Here is a 16,169-nt window from a genome sequence, read left to right on the forward strand (position 1 = left end):
GATATTTTAGTCTGGGGGGAAAAAGCCACTTAGAGTGAAAAATACAGCCCTCTTGAAACTGTTCCTGGAAGAAACAAGCTGGGAATTGACAGCAAGTGCTATTAAAGCTCCTGGCACCTTCCAAAGAGTGGTCTGCAATTTTAATCCTGAAGCTGTGTTTGACACGGAGCCATTTCTGTTCCTTGTTGCTCAGGATGCAGGGGACCCAGTGCTTTCCTTTTAAAAGGCAGAGCACATCATTCATGGTGTACAGAGCCCTGCTTCTGTTCTGGACTGCCAGGCTTTATGCAGAGCCACCCTTGGTATGGGAGTGGGGTCTAACCCACTGTGTCTACAGCAGCCCCTTGGCAAAGACCTTCTCTCCCAAAGCCTGGACCTCTGTGAGTCCGTCTCAGTTAACAGGAGCTTGGGTGCCACTGATTCAACCAGAGGCAGAGTGATTAACAACACAGGCCTTAGGGCTAGATGGAACCGGATTTGAATCCTGGCTCTGCCCCTTATCAGCTGTGTGACCTTGGGCAAGTCGCTTCACCTCCCTGAGCTTCAGAAGGCCTCATCTATAAAATGGGTTAATAATATTTACAAGCAGAGTTGTGGTACAACTCTGTTCCGATATGAGGTTCCTGTAGGTAGGAAAGTTGGTGCTGTCTCTTGGTTATTAATAGTAATGTTAATTACAACAAGTCAACATGTGGTTCAACTGAGGTAAGAAACAGAAAATTCTGGGTAATAACAAATTTGGCAAATGCTTTTCCCTTTTGATTTCTGCCTAGGTTAATTTTTAAAAATTTTAACGAGTATTTATATATAGCGTTTACTAAGTGGCAAACTCTGTGCTAAGTGCTTTACAAATATTGACTCATTTAATCCTTGCAACCACTCTGGAAGGCAGATACTGTTTTCCACACTTACAGATGAGGAAACTGAGACATAGAGAGAGTTACTTGCACTAGGATATATGTCTGACAAATGGCAAGGCCGGGCTGCAAAACCAATCCCTGTGGCCGAGGAGCTGTGCATGTAACCACTTCCTCCCCTCCTTTTAAGCTCTCGTCCTTCTGAAACACATTTTCCCATTTGCAGCGATCGGCCCAAAGGAAGAAATCCTCCTTTTGCTGTCTGAAGACGTAGTTGAAAGACTCTGTCATTGGGAGACAAACAGCCTGGGATCCAATCCCCACTGTCTCCTGCCCAGCTGTGGGACACTGGCCAGTAATTCCCCCCTCCCCTGGGTCTCACTGTCCTCATCTCTAAACTGGGCTACTATCACCACCTACCTCTCAGTTAGAGGGAAGTAGAATCAGCCATGGATGTAAAAGTGCTTTATAAAGTCTTAAATGCCCTGTTTGGGGCTTGGGGAAATTAAATAGTCAGGATCATTAAGCTGGTTTTCCCTGAAAAAACATCCAGCACTTAAAGTGTTGTCTTCCACTGTCTATGAGGATCCAGGAGACTCACAGTGAAACCAGCAGGCAAACAGCATCCCCCCATCCATGTCCCGCCCTGGCTGGTGGTCATTCCATCCCAAGGTGGGGGCTTTCCCTCTGGGCCTGGACTCTTTGTCCAGGATTCAGGTGTGTTTACAATGAGATGCTAAGAGGTACAGCCTTCCCTCAACGCACAGCATCCATACCCGTGTGGGTTGTAAGAGGATTTCTGCCTGTCGTTGCTTGGCAATATTTTGTTTAAATGAACTTATGCCAGGGATTAATATAGTTTGTGAATTTAACTGCTTGCTTGGCAGGAAGGGGAAAATGCACAGAGTTTTAAGAAATCTGGTGTGAAAATGGTTTTTAGAATGCGGGTGTACAGTTGAAGCTTCGGGGTGTAGGGCGTGGAGCTGGATCCCAGAGGAAGGGCCCCTGGTTTTCATCCCTGCTGGGCTACTTCCCAACTGCGGGACCCTCTACCCGCCTCCAAAGCTGTCTATCTCCTCTGACAAATAGCAGCCCCTGCCACGAGGGTCGGGATGGGGGGCGGCGAGAGGGTGTCTGTGGCAAGACCACACAATGCCTGGCGTGCAGCTCTCACTCAGCAAATGAAGAGTCAGCCCCTGAAAGCAGGCTCCCACCTCCTGTCCCTGCACCCAGAGGGGTGGGGGCACAGAGCCTGTGGGAATCTTCAATGAAAATGTGTCGAGGAGTCAACAAGTGAATGGTAAATACAGCCAATCCTCATTCTTCACAGATTGCATATTACTTATTAAATTTGCCTACCTACTCAAATGTATTTGTAACCCCCAAATCAGTCCTCGGGGTGCTTTTGCAGTCCCTTGCAGGTACGTTCAGAGCAGTGCAAATCTTGAGTCCCCCAGTGCGCAGATCCCCAGCTGAGGCTGAACCAGGTGTCACTCTGCCTTCTTGTTTGAGCTCCTGTATGTAAACAACTGTGCTTTCTTGCCATCTACGTGGTGCCCTGTTTTTCGCCTTTTTGCACTTTCTGTTGTTGATTTCACTGCTTAAAAAGGGCCCCCGAGTGCAGGGCTGAAGTGCTGTCTAGTGTTCCTGAGCCCGGAAAGCTGAGGTGTGTCTTGGGGAGAAAATGCATGTGTTAGATCTTCATTCAGGCATGAGTTACAGTGCTATCGGCCATGAATTTAATGTTAACGAATTTGTGGTGGATATTAAATAAGGTGTCTTTATACAGAAACACTCCTAAAACAAAGTTATGTATTGATTGGTTGGTAAAAATACTGTGAATAGAGGCTCTCAGAAATCTCACCCTGTATTTTCCCTGGGAGCAGTGGTTTACTACTCACGAATTCAGTGTTGGTGGAGACGTTATAGAACCTGACTACTGCTAATAGTAAGAATCAACTATATAGCAATGTTTACTGTGAGTCTTAACTGCTTTTGTTCTTTGAAAGAGAGTCAGGAAGGAAGTTGGAGCTTGGAGTTCTCCCACCTTGACAGTGGTTGTGAGGACCAAATAAGATAAAGGCTGTGAACTGTAAAGTCTGTGTGTAGGCATTGTAAATGGCATCACCTTGACTATTGCATGGACATCAGCAATGTTGTCCTGCACCAAGGCCTCTGGGGAGGGCTCGCCTTGGTCCGTGGGGCTCAGATTAAGTTTTAGTGTCTTGAGAGACCCCGTCGAAAGGGGACAGGGGAAGTCCTAGTAGACCTCACAGGCACACTCCCCCGCATGTTAATTATTTGCCAAAGCTTAGATGTTCCTGGCTGCCGTCCACTCTTTGGCCAGCACCCAGCCTGGGACACCATTGTCTCTTGCCTGGACAGCACATGGGTGCCTCACTGCTGTCAGCCTCCCCTCTGAGGTCCCTTTATCCATTGTCCACATTGCAGTGGCCAGGCCTCACACTCTTCCATTTTATGCCCTTAATGGCTTCCCATCCCTGCTGTGGCCTCTGAGTCTCTGGGTGGTCAGGCCCCTATCCACATCTCCAGCTTTATCTGATCCAATGCTGCCCCATGCTTTCTGCTCCAACCACATTGGCTTCCTCTCTGATCCTTGAACACACTGCACCCCTCCTGCTAGAGGGCCTTTGCACTTGCCAAAACTCCCTCCCTGTCCCTGTTAGCCACTCCCCCACCTCCAACGCCTGTACTTGCTCATGGCCTGTGTGTCCTCTAGGTCTCAGCTCAAGTCACTTCCCTGATGACTCTGACCTGGGACAAAGTGGTCTCCGTGACATAGCACCCTCCACCAGCACACTTTCCCCTTCACAGAATTTATCTCAGTGACACTTCACATTTATCTGAGTGACCACTTAGTAAGTGATCGTCTCCCCATCTCCTCCCCCAGACTTTAAACTCTACACGGTGAGACACTGGGGCTGCCTTAGCTCACCACTGAGTCCCCAGAGCAGAGGAGAGGGCCTGGCATATTGTAGATGTTCAATAAGCTTAGTAAGGGAGCAAACATCCATTCCCATGTTGCCCAGGGGGACAAATCCTACTGGACAAGATCCAGGCTCTTCCTTGCAGTTCACAGAGTAGAAGGACAGAACTCCCATCTGTGGAGCCCAACCATCCAACAAACTGGAGAGCTAAGATGTCCCCATACTGGAAGAAAATGATGATAAGGTTCAGAGAGGTGGGAGAAGTGGCTCCAGCTTGCATAGCTAAGAAGGGTCATGGGCAGGATTTACACCCAGGTCTGGCTGACCCAGGAGCCTATGGTCTGAGCGTCTCCCTCCAGCCCTTCCCTTGTCTTCTCACCTTTGGGTTGTACACATCCTGCCCATGACAGTTTTAATTAAATGTGAAGGGAGGGGAGACGTCCGTTAGAGGACTGAAGACTTGACCTCGTGTCACCCCCCTTTCTGATGCTTTCTCTTTGAATACACTGGTTTCTAAGGCAGAGACAGATGGAACACACTGGTTTCAAATGCATTGGGGATTCTGTTCATGGGGGGTTCTTGGTTTTCTGGGTGCCTTCAGCACATCACTTTGCAGAAAGGTGCTCGCCTCTTTTTTTTTTAATTTTTTTTTAATGTTTATTTATTTTTGAGACAGAGAGACAGAGCATGAACAGGGGAGGGTCAGAGAGAGAGGGAGACACAGAATCTGAAACGGGCTCCAGGCTCTGAGCTGTCAGCACAGAGCCTGACGCGGGGCTCGAACTCACGGACCGTGAGATCATGACCTGAGCCAAAGTCGGACGTTTAACCGACTGAGCCATCCAGGTGCCTCTCATCCATCCCTTTTATCAGATTTTCATTGAACACCAATTCTGTGACCGGCTCCTTGGAATAAAAAGATGAGAAGTTTCAGTTCTGGCCTCTGCAGATCGCCAGTACCCTGGAGGCAGCAGATCTGTAAGGCCACATTTCCCCTGCAATGTGAGGGCAGCCCTGAGGGAGGTGTTCGCAGCTTGGCTTTACAAAGAAGAGATGGCCAAGCAGAAAGAGGCTGGAGACCCTGACCCTGAGTGCATCATCCCACAAGTATGTCCTCGGGTAAGGCCCCTCCCATCTGGACTCAGGATATGCATCTGTGATGTGGGCAGGTTGGACTAGATGAGTGTTTCCTGGACTCAGTCATTCATATACCTCCCTCTACACCTGTAGATGAGATCAACTGTACTAAAAAGTACTTAACGTTTTTATTCAAATGAGCTTTTTTTTTTTTTGCCCAAAATACATTTTAGAATGAAGCCTTATTGCTACCATAAATGGAAAAAAAATGGTAACAGCTGTCATAAATAGAAAGTAACCGTAAAAATACCTGAAAAAGGAAGGCAAACTGCTAATGTTGTTAAATTCTAAATAGACATTGTTTCTCAGCAATGGAGGCCAGCTCTCCTTTGTTGATAGAGAACTTAGCAAGTTCTAAAGAGGGTGTTAAAGGTCAGCAAGGTCTAAACAGAGATTCTCTCCTTGGAATGGCTTCCTTGCAGTGTGCTTTAGTATCACAGGATGGCATGGCATTGAGGGTAGGGGCCACTCCTGTCCCAAAGCAGGAAACTCTGCCTGGGAAGCATCAGGCCAGGTGCTATCTTGGCCGCTGTCTTCTGAGGCCTCCCTCTATGCCCCAGACCTGCCCTCTCCTGAGAACTCACACCTCCCCCACAACCCTTCCAGAAGCCAAGGGTCAGGAAGCCATGAGCCGGATTCTGTAACTCAAACCGGGTGGTATCTGCTTCAAATCCTGACCAAGGAAGGAAACCAATATGGAAATCTGAAGCTGTCCCATCCCAGAGCTTGGCGGGCATCAGGTGCTGCCTGTCACTCAGAGAGGGCCCTGACCCATTCTAATCTTACCTTTGGCCACCAGACTCTTCCACCACTTCTCCGTCACCCCTCGTCCTTAACCCAGGGTCCCCAAAGCCCGTGACAATGTAGAGTCCCCAGTGTGTGGCCTTTGTGAATTCCCCTGTGGCATTAACATTTATGATCAGAAAATAGTGTCACTCAGTTCTGCTGAGACCTGAAGTGCCCAAATAAATCTTCTCACACTTGGAAGGCAGGTGGCCTGGTGGATGAGCCAGGAGACCCAGGTTCTGGTTGTGTTGTGCTCTGACGGTTCCCTGCACGTCGTCACCTGAGTTTCCAGATGCTCCTGAGCCTCCTCCAGCAATACTGACATCAAGGGTATTATTTACTTGAAAAAATGTTCCATTTTGGATTCAGATTTCAGAAGGATATTTGAAATCTTAAAGCTGCTGCCGGCTCCGTTGAGGGACACAGAAAAGCCCACTTTCTCATCTGGCCTTGGCTCCAGCCTGGAGCCATGGCAGGGAGGGGTCATCTTTGCACCAACCAGCCCCACCCCCTAGATCTGAAAGGCCAAGCCAGTTGCCCAGAATGGGGAAAAACACAGCACCAGGCTTTGCCTTAGAAAGTGCTTTCTCTTGGGGCGCCTGGGTGGCTCAGTCAGTGGAGCGCCCGATTTCAGCTCAGGTCGTGATCTCACAGTTTGTGGTTCGAGCTCCGAGTCAGGCTCTGTGCTGACAGCTTGCAGCCTGGAGCCTGCTTCGGATTCTGTGTCTCCCTTTCTCTCCACCTCTGCTTGTGCTCTTTCTCTCTAAAATAAATAAATATTTTTTTAAAAGGGCTTTTTCACTCTAGTTCATAGTTATGGTCTCTCGTGCATTACATTCATTCATTCACTCATTGAAGGAATGGTGTTTGACTGACAAGCACAGTCAGGAGAGCCCTGTGGGTTGTGTCCCTCTTGCTGCATGCCAGGGCCATACCACTTGTTAAACATTTTAAACCTCACCCCTGCATTCAAATATATTTATTGAGCACACACCGTGTGCTTCAGGCACTGAGTTTAACAAGCTCTGGGATGGTTCCTCGCTCAAAAGCTCATGGCAGATTCACATCCGTTACTGCAGTGCAAGAAATCTAGACAGCACCTGCCGTGGGAGTTAGAGAAGGGTGCCTGCACGCCTCGGCCAGAAATGAAGCAGAGACATCCTGGAAAAGTTACTCAGTGGGTGAAATTCCACACTCCAGATTCTTCTTGAATCCCTGAACGGCAGAACACCAAGGTATCCCTGAGAGATCTTTCAGGCCAGCATTCCCAAAGTGGGTGCTGTGGAATGCTAGCTGTGTGAGATGTGAATAGACATCACTCAAGAAAAGGTTCAGATAAGTTAGTTTGGGGGGCGCCTGGGTGGCGCAGTCGGTTAAGCGTCCGACTTCAGCCAGGTCACGATCTCGCGGTCCGTGAGTTCGAGCCCCGCGTCAGGCTCTGGGCTGATGGCTCGGAGCCTGGAGCCTGTTTCTGATTCTGTGTCTCCCTCTCTCTGCCCCTCCCCCGTTCAGCTCTGTCTCTCTCTGTCCCAAAAATAAATAAAAAACGTTGAAAAAAAAAAAAGTTTAAAAAAAAAAAATAAAGTTAGTTTGGGAAATGCTGGGTCAAGCAAAATGAAACTGGTTTCTATGTTGCAGGACTTTACAGAACCTTGATGTTTTATTCCCTGCTTTGTGACATCTGTAAGGAAGGTGAGGGCGATAGTATGAAACAAGGGGACGCTGTTTTAGGGAGCCTTTCAAAAGTCTAATGCTCCCCAGTCCTCCCTCTGGGCGATTCTACTCCAACTCCCTTATTGACGGATAAGGAAACTGAGGCCCAGAGAGTGGCTGGCACTTGGCTAATGTCTCACAGGGAGCAGGGGGTTGATCTGGGACTAGAATCCAGGGCTCCTCTCTTGTAAGCAGGCTGTTCAGGGCATGTGGTTTGGGCCTAGGGTGCTAATGGCATGTGAAATCACGTGCACTGAAGCAATCCTAGGAAGATTACTGGGGGAGGCAGGACATGAGCTGGAAAGTCTAGGGACTCTGGGAGCCAATGACCTGTGACTTTATTGACTAAACAGTAGTATCACTGAGAACCAGATACATCCTAATTAGTGCCCAGTTTGCATAGTGAGAATTTCAGGCTGGGGAAGGCTTCCCACCCAAGACTAGTCGCTGAATTCACAAAAGATGGAAGCACTTGGAAGTGTATTTTCCAGGTCCCCTCTTCCGAGAAGCCTCCCCTGGTTGCCACCCCTGAGTCAAAATGATCCCTCCCCTGGAATTCTCACTCCATATGTTTCAAAGAAACATTTTACCCTTACTCCGTTCTTTCTGGCCAAGTTTCGGTTTTAGCCAGTGTAAGATCTAGTTTATAAGCAGTTTGAGAGCAGAGCTGGCGGGGGGGGGGGCGGTTAGCATTTTTCAAGAACTCCCTGTGTACTAGACACAGTGCTCCATGTTTTCCCTGCATCCTCCATTTTACCTTCACCGATGCACCTCCCCCACAGTACTGGTTTCTATCCCCATTTTACAGAGGAGCAGACTGAGGCTTCCGGAGGTTGAAGTGACTTACTCAGGAAAATGGGCCAGTAAATGGTGATGCAGAGACTTGAATGTGGGCCCTTATTTCCCTTTCTTGTCTGCTTGCGGACTTGGGCTGAACCAAGCCGTAGATAATCCCACAGGCATGCTGCTGTCCTGGGGCAGTGACCTGAAGCCTGGTCTGTTTTGTCTCTACAAGGCTGGAGTTGAGGCCCCACCTAGCAACCATGCTCCAAGCTTGGCCCTGTCTCAACTTGTTGACTGTAAGAGGATCCAGGGTGTGAATTGGGGTCACCTGCAATTTAGAAGGACAGTAGTCCTAGACTGACAGCTGCCATGGTCTTCAGGCTCCCATACCCACTGCTCCTGTGCCCAGACACACCCCAAGCTGTCTGGAGTCCGTGTCTCTCACTTCCCCTCATGTCACACCAGAACTTTCCATGATGGGCGGGGAGGGAAGCTCTGGTTTTCCCACCAATCACTCTCCATCTCTGCCATTCACCTCTGTTTATGGACAGAAAAAACTTGGACCCAGGGTTCATAGCTGTTGTCAGTACAGATGAAATTTTAACAGTGTTGACACCGAAGAACCACTCTCCCTGCAGTTCTGGTTTGGGCCAGGGGCTGGGGTCGGTCTCCTTTCTTCCGTAATTAAAAATTCACCAGCAGGGACAGATTGCTCATCAATCTTTCATCTCAACAGTCTGTTGGAGAAGACAGGGGCACCGCTGATGAGGCGCGATTGGCTGCCCGCAGCTCCAGACCTTGCTACCATGTGCATGGGTTCAGGGCCTTTGGTGGGAAGCAGGTGAGGCCAGCTGAGCCTGGGGAAGCCCCTTGAACATCACCAGAAGGTACTGCGTGTGACAGGTGGCTAATTCTGAGCTTTCTACCTCCTATGACCTAAAGGCAATAGGGAGAGGCCACAGAGGGTCAGAAAAACGTATGCAACAAAATGATCAGGAGGCATCTAAATAACCACATGGCTAGTCTTCTCCAATTAAAACGATGGGACATAGGGACTCGAGAGTTGCTAAGAGTAGATCTTAAATGTTCTCACCGCAAAAAAAAGAGACGGTAATTATAGGACCCAATATAGGATATACATATATATGCATATATGCATTACTTAGACCTATGCTGGTAATCATTTTGGAATATAGAAGTGCATCAAATCAATATGTTGCAACTTACACGATGCCATAGGTCAGTTATATCTCAATAAAACCGGAAATCTATATATACGATATATCTTCCATGTTTTAGTTAAGTAGGAAAAGTTAATAGAAGCTCTCCAGTTTAAAAAACAACAAAAACAAACAAAACTTTAATGGGATAATGGGTGTGAGGACCTCAGCACAGAGAAAGCATCCAAGTCCCGACTCTCATTATTATCATTGTTGTCAATGCCGTTGCCTCTGCTGCAGAACTGACCTGCTGTGCTGGTTTTAGGCATGCTAGGTAACTTCTCTGGGACTCAACTTCCTCATCTCTACCATGTGGATTCTAACAGTACATGCCTCCAGTAGCTGGGGTGAGGAGTAAACGAACTGAGGATCCTTCAGTGTTGTAAAATTGCTATTGAGCAAACACAGCCCGACATCAGTCTCCTGACGTGGCTGAGCCCTCGTGTATCCCAAGCCAAGGGGAAGGGATAGACTGGTGGCCGAACAGAACACTGCTTCTGCCATTTTGTGTCTGTGTGGTCTGTGCAGGACCACCCACCTCTTGGCCTCAATTTCTCCATCTGTGTACTACAAAGCAGGTATGAGAGCAGGTGATTTCCTGGGTCAGTTCTGGTTCTGGGTTCCATGAAACCCTGCACGTGGCTGCCTCTTGTCCGGCTCAGGTTTTTCCCAGAAAAGTTTTGGGGAGAGGAGCTCTCAGGTGGCCACTTGTCTCCATGACTGTTCTGCATCAGCATTCATGCCTGTGGGTTCCCTGCAGCTCTGCTCCCGGATCTCTGTGAACTCTGGGCTGGGCTGTCTTTCCAGGAAGGGGACAGCCTGGCTCCACAGTGAGAGGAATTTGAAGGGTGCCTAGTGGAAAAGAACAGGCAGAGGTTGCAAGAGGGGCTCGGGGCATGGGCTGGATTCCATGTGCTGGGGTGTGGTGGGGCAGGGCTCACTCCACGTGAGCAGAGAGATGCCAACTAAGAGTCGTTAAGGTGGCACCGAGCTCCTGACACCTGGTAGGACCTGCTTATCCTTGCCTCGGGGCCTAGAGGATGTGGGTTCTGGGGATGAACAGGGTACAGGAAGGCAGGGCCACTGTGCTATACACCTACCACTTGCCCCTTGAGACTACCCTCTACCCTCTCCCTGCTGCCCTGTGCCCTGGGAGAGGACCTGTAGTCATCAGTGCACTTCCTCCTCTCTCTGGCTTCCTGTTGGCTTTGGCCAATGGGGAGCTCCAGCAGGATATACAGTGAGGGTGAGGGGAGAGATGTTAGGTTATTTAATATTCAGCTGTTTCCCTCAGGGTCCCCTTGGGCTGGCCACATGCCTTGACTCCAGGTGCCAACTCCTTTCGGGGGTCTTCTCTGTGCCTGGGTCTGGAATCTGTTACCTCTTCCCACGCCCTGGGGGTGGTAGCAGCAGAATCCCCACTTCTGCTCCCCCCCAGGGAAACCACACCACTCCTGCACACCCTTTTGTGACGAGGTCCTTTTTAAACCCTTAGGAGCGTGCCTGATTCGGCCCCCCAGAACCGCAGAGCAAGGGCACTAGAAAGGAATGCAGGAGAGGAGGCAGCAGCCCCCGCCCCCACCCAAACTGTGTCTGGAGTCTGATGCCATCTTCCTTTTTTTTTTTTTTAAATGCTCATTTATGTTACAGAGAGACAGAGACAGAGTGCAAGCAGGGGAGGGGCAGAGAGAGGGAGACACAGAATCTGAAGCAGGCTCCAGGTTCTGAGCTGTCAGCACAGAGCCAGAGGAGGGGCTTGAACCCACGGACTATGAGATCATGACCTGAGCCGAAGTCTATGCGGAACGGACTGAGCCACCCAGGCACCCCTAGCTCCATCCTCTTATTCTTGATTTCTCCAAAGGGCCAACCTGGATTTCTCCCTCTGTACTTCTAGTCTGTCTGGAGCAAGAGAAGCGAAGGCAGGGGAGGGAGCCCAGGCAGGCCTGAAAAGGGAGCACACCTGGGCTGTGCCGGGTCCTGGTGGCAGATCCCACAGCAGGGACGTCACAGTTGAGCACTCACAGGGGCCAGACAGGTTGGGATTGGGAAGCATTTGTGGCCTGAGCTGGCAGCCCTTGTGGCTGCAGCCCATCGCTGGCCTGCTGGCAGATGGCCCAGAGGTACAGCTGTCCCCAGAGGGTCAGAAAGCCGGACTTTTGCTTGAAATCCCTCAGTTTCTAAATACTGGGATCAGTTCAAATATTAAATTTTAAACAGCCAGATCTGAATCTGGCCACCAGTTTATGACCTGGAAAATACAGGCCCCTCTGACAGACCTTTCTGATCTCAATCTCCTTTGCTTGTAGGTTTCCCACACCCGGAGTGCAGACTGAGAGCAGCCCAGGAAAGAGGTGAGTGTGAGAGCCAAGACCCCTGGTTCACCTGGAAGGACTCAGAAGCCCCACTCTCACCTGGACACATACTTCAGCACCATCAGTGGCCGGGTTTAGAAATACGTGGTTTGCGAACCATGTGTCTATACCACCTTCATTCTCCGTACCCCTCTTGTCCTGTGTGCCCCAGCCTTCCTAACTTTCCTCCCAGCATCTAAGCTCTCAGCAGCCACTCCAAGGAAGAGGGAAGCCAGAAGCAGAGCTAAAGCTGCAGTTTGGGCCTATTTCCTAAATGTGACTTCCCTGCTCCCCAGTCCCCCCCAAAGCCTGGATGTGGCCCTTTTACGTTAGTGTGATATTTTACCAAAATAGAGGTGCGCTTGGATTAGTAAATGTTCTTTTGCGATAAAAAGCAATATTCATGTGTGGGTTACAGGGCCGTCGTATCAGTCATTCACACTTTAGTATCTTTTAATGCCATCTGATTACTTTTTGATTACTCTCTTGCTGGGGTCAGCCACACTGAGAGGTTGTCTGATTTGGGAATGGAGGAGGAGCACTGCATAGAGGGCCCTGGCCCAGCCTGGGTACAGGGCCTGACGAGGACATTTCCGGTAACTTAGTGACTGTGTGAAGCTGGCTATGGCCCTGGCAGTACTTTGGCCCCTGTCCTTGAGTGGGTGAGGCCTCTGGAGGCTAGTCTGTTGACCTTATCACCATGATGTCCCTGGGAAATCATGCCCCCCCAACTCCAAACCACCTGCGTAACATTTGAAGACACAGCCCCTTGTTTGGGGGACTGTCTGGGACCAGCCAGGCTGATCCACTACCGATGGCCTGGGGCTGCTACCCTCAGTGATCTCAGAGAAATCATCCTTCCTCGGGGGTGGCTGTGTGTGGAGCCCCCTTCATTCCTAGATGGAATCAGCAGTTGCCCCAGGGTGTGTAATTGGATAGAGCCTTCCGCATCCAACCCCCCTTTCGCCCCCCTGGTCACGCTGCCCAAATCGCCACCATCGGTGTCACTCTCTGGGAGAGGATGAGGAAGAAGCTTTGAAAGCTTCCATCAAAATGTTAACTGAGGGTTCGTGGTGGTTATATCCACATTGCAAGGTTAAATGCAATTCGAGTTTTCCATTTTTTCCGTTGTACATATCAAGCACCTGCTACTTTGATTTATTTCACCCCCGAATGCTCTCTGGGGGGGTCTAGTGACCCATGGGTGCTTGCGTCCATTGTAGCAATTATCTGACCACATTAGCTCCGGCAGGTAGCTGGCTGGGCCTTGGGGGAAGGGACGTGGGACAGGTAAGTTTTAATGGGGAAGCGAAAAGTGGAGCTGGAGAAGGATTAAGGAGCTGTCAGAGGTGAACATGGCCTCCTTCTCTGGTTCTGCTGTGCTCGTGAGCTAGAGAGGCAATCACCATCGTTGTTCGAAAACAAGGTTGACCTGGTTTGTTCCCTCCATTAAAGCACCCCCTCTCCCCTTTCTTGCTAAGTAACCAGGCTCTCACTTGAAGGGCAACTTCACTGAAGCCAGGGATGGATGTCCTGCTCTTGCACTGACTATGGCCCCATAACCGAGGTTTTCTTTATTTCTTTCTTTCTGTCTTTTTTTTCTTTTTAAGATGTCTAAAATTACAACACAGACTCTGGGGAGCCTTTCATATGTGTGGTCAGAAATTGATACATTCCCTAAAGTGGCATAAGCTCCTAGAAAATTTTAAGAATTTTTAAAAGTTTCCTCTTTTGGAATGTAAGTAACCAGTAATTCCCCTTCTGGGAAACGTACCCTGAGGAAGTAGCCTGTGTACGTAGATTTATCCACATGGATGTTTATCATAGTATTATTTATGTTTGTTAAAAAACAGAAAACAACGTGAATGTCCAGCAGCGGGAGGTTGGGGGAGCCCGTTTTGGTACAGGCAGATGGGTAGTGGATGAGTCTGGCCAGCCACTGAATACGGTTTGAGATGAATTTTTCATAACGTAGGAGAAAATGGTCTTATTTCAGTGTTAAGTGAAAAGGCAATTTGCCAAAATTTAACTACGTTAAAAAAAAAATGGGTAGAAAGAAACAAGCAGAGTAGCAGAGAGAGGAAGATTAGAGAAACAGATACCAAAGTGTGGGGGAGTAACAGGTGACCTAGTTCCTTCTTTGTGCTTTTCTGCATTTCTTCCCATAGTGGAATGTTCACTATTTATCACAGAGAGTAGTCACAATTAGGAGAGAAATTCTCCCCACCCCACTCCACCCTGTGTATGTGTGTGTATGTATATATTTTGCTAGTCTGCTGTATAGGAAAGATTGTTATATTGGGGCTTTTCATTCTAAAGTGTTCTTTTTCTTAACACATTTTTTTTAACCCAAACCTGTGTCACATGGTATGCTTCCATCTCTCAAACTGTGGTTCTTAGAGAGCTTTTTGGGGGGCTGTATTAGTTTGCTAAGATGGGCATAACAAAATACCCCAGACAGGGTGGCTTAGACAATGGAAATGAATTTGCTCACAGTTGTAGAGGCCAGAAGTGTGAGATCAAGGTGTCCTCAGGTTTGTTTTCTTCTGAGGTCCCTCTTCTTGGCTAGATGGCTGCCTTCTCCCTGGGTCCTCATGTCGTCGTACTAGGTGTTGTCTGTGTCCTAATCTTGCCTTCTTAAAAGGACACTAGTCTGTTGGATTAGGACCCACCCTCATGACCTCATTTTGCTGTAATTACCTTCTTGCAGACACTACTATGTCCAAACATAGTCCATTCTGAGATACTGAGGGTTAGGTCTGCAACACATGAATTTAGGGGTCACATCTCAGCCCATAACAGGGGAAGCCTATTCTCAGTGACTGTGGCCACTATTTTGCAGAGCACTAAGCTTGAAGCTGGAGTGGGAACAGGGATATAGATGGAGAAGACATCGTCTCTGCCTTTAAGAGGCCCCTAGGGAGGCGTGATGCAGGTACCAAATGCAACCAGTACACGCGGGTAACACCTCACCTCTCCAACAGCACCCAGAAGCAAAAGTATGACCATTCCTGGTTGTGGCCTGCCACCAGAGAGACCTGTTCAAGGTCAAGGCAAAAGAAAGAGTTCAGCGTGCAAAAAAAGATAATTTTATTAAGACGCTCTCAAGCATGTCTGCTGCAGTAAGAACCAGTGAGTTAGGTGTGAACAATTAAATCATTCAAAACTCAAAATTTAAGAACAGTTTTTCCTAGCATCACCTCAAAGTTGAAACTGGTGTATCAAATCAATGGTGGAGAAAAGGAATAGGTGAGCCAGTGGGGTGTGGAAGGTTGTGGTTGTTGAGTTTAGCAGAAGCAGAGATGATCAGACCGGAGAGTAGTGTGAGAACTGGGGAGAGGCTGAGACAGGCATCTAATGGCAGGCACCTTGGATTTAAGGGGAGGGTAGGAGGGAGCTACAGCAGGCTCTTGAGCAAAGGTGGAGCAGATTGAGAACAGAAGCTAAGAGAGACTGTAACAGAAAATCTATTTAGATGGCCTTTGCAGAGGTGCTGGGATGAGGGTCTAGATGTAAGTTCTGGAAGTGGAGCTGCAGAGGAAGATTTAGGAGATGTTCACACTATTTCATTTTTCTGGGTCTCTTCCAAAGCCCTTTCCTCTGCTTCATCCACAGCCTGGCAAACTCCTAAGCATCCTTTAAGACCCCATTCAAGGAGCCCCTCTACCCTGAAGCTTTTCTTAACCTCCCAGGAAGACCCTCCTTCTCTTGACCTCAGCCCCACTTTAAAGCACTGACATAGCCTGTCGTGGGGATCTCTCTGCATATCCTGCTGTTTGCTGCCTGGCCTCACTGGGCCTCACTCAGCAAGTGTGGGTAGAGTAAGATTGATGATATAGTCAGTGGCTAGATATAAGCTGCATAGGTAGTTGGAGCATAACAGATTTAAAAATGATTCCAAAGTGAGTCTGTAAAATTTTACAAATTAGCAAGTTCCTGTTACGAGTGTGGCACTGGTGAGAGAGGAATGAGCAATGCAGACTCGGTCCCTACCCTCACAGAGCTTACAGCCTAAAAGGGGTAACAGAATAATAATTATAATGTGATGAAGGCAATGAAACCCTCAGCCTGCTGGGAGAGCCCAGTGGTGGGGGCTGCGTGGTGGAATCAAGGTGGGCTTCCTTGAGGAGGGGCTTATTTGAGGTGAAATTCGGAGGATATGTGAGGATGCATCTATCTGCACAGGTCATAGATGTTAGATGATGGGCCAAGAAGAAGGTGAGGAAAAGGGACCCCAAATAGGGGAAGTGGTATTCCTGCCAAGGCACAGCCTATGGAAAGATCCTGCAGGGAGTGAGAAGCATTGGAAACACAGAAGCTGAGCATTGCAAGAACACAGAGAGCAAGGGAGGTGGCTGGTGAGATAAGAGG

At 48.8% G+C, this 16,169-nt stretch overlaps 1 protein-coding gene across 13 annotated transcripts in view; it reads left to right on the forward strand.

Moving 5' to 3' along the window:
- The window catches only part of ATP2B2 (ATPase plasma membrane Ca2+ transporting 2), a 385,851-nt gene that overhangs the window by 73,845 nt on the left and 295,837 nt on the right, over positions 1-16,169 (forward strand). For 12 of the 13 annotated variants that reach the window (XM_058726006.1, XM_058726005.1, XM_058726008.1 and 9 more), the window contains exon 2: positions 11,754-11,798. The exons of the other annotated variant lie outside the window; for it this stretch is intronic. The gene's annotated coding sequence lies outside the window, so the exon portion shown is untranslated. The remainder of the gene's footprint in view (positions 1-11,753; positions 11,799-16,169) is intronic. 13 annotated transcript variants of the gene reach the window in all.

Source organism: Neofelis nebulosa, chromosome 4 (genome assembly GCF_028018385.1).
Source record: "Neofelis nebulosa isolate mNeoNeb1 chromosome 4, mNeoNeb1.pri, whole genome shotgun sequence".
NCBI classification, from domain to species: Eukaryota; Metazoa; Chordata; class Mammalia; order Carnivora; family Felidae; genus Neofelis; species Neofelis nebulosa.